Below are 799 nucleotides of genomic sequence, written 5' to 3'. Positions count from 1 at the left end.
GCCTCGTGATCAGAGGCCAGACTCTGCCATCGACTTTACTGAGGGTCCGCCGGCCTCGGGGCTTCGGGTCTGGGACCGAAGCCAGCGCTTCCGACTCTCTGTCCTCAGATGCAACCGCGCCGTGCTGCCCGAGGGGCGACATGTGCCCGGTGCGAGCCATCGCTGTCACGGGTTTAAGTCAGAGCCACGGGACACCGGGGGGCCCCTCGGAAACCAGACGCGTGACGAGCAGCCCGCGAGTGTGGGATGGCCAGCTGCCCACGGCCGGCCACGCGCAGTAACGGGAACCAGCACGTCCACGGGCTAACGACTGGACGTCGTTGCCTGGGATACGATCGCCCTGAAGGAACAGGAGAAAAAATGACCGAAACGAGGGGGACGGGAGGAGGAGGGAGGGCGCAGCGTGCTCCTGGGTGGGGAGCGCTCACCGCCTAGGCCCGCCAAACGCCCCTGCGCGGCCTGGGCTCTGCTTCCCCGTCTGTGTCACAGACGCGGCGCCTTTGAGTAGAAGGAGCAGGTCTGCAAGGAGAAGCTCCGAGCAGGGTCGCCCCACGGAGAACCTCTGGGGGCCACGGGAAGGCCACCAAGCCCTGGACTCTGCTTTCTTCGTCAGGGAAACCAGAGGACGAAGGAAATCCCTGCATCTCAGACCCGCTGAAAAGGTAGATGACCTGCGTGACGTGCACAAGGCTGGCAGAGCGGCGGTGACGGTCGTGAAGCTCGTGATGGCCCGTGACGTGCCCCTCCCCACTCACACCGCAGAATGTGCGACGCTGTTCTGGAGAAGCACTGTCCAAGT

The 799-nt window shown here is 65.0% G+C and overlaps 1 protein-coding gene across 1 annotated transcript in view; it reads right to left on the bottom strand.

The window, feature by feature from the left end:
* Nucleotides 1-799, bottom strand: part of SNTG2 (syntrophin gamma 2) — a 111,480-nt gene that overhangs the window by 14,755 nt on the left and 95,926 nt on the right. The window lies entirely within an intron of this gene.

The sequence above is a fragment of the Pteropus vampyrus genome, unplaced genomic scaffold (genome assembly GCF_000151845.1).
Source record: "Pteropus vampyrus isolate Shadow unplaced genomic scaffold, Pvam_2.0 Scaffold468, whole genome shotgun sequence".
Lineage (NCBI taxonomy): Eukaryota > Metazoa > Chordata > Mammalia > Chiroptera > Pteropodidae > Pteropus > Pteropus vampyrus.
The sequence above is the reverse complement of the archived record's forward strand: the minus strand, read 5'-3'. Positions and strand labels throughout refer to the sequence as shown.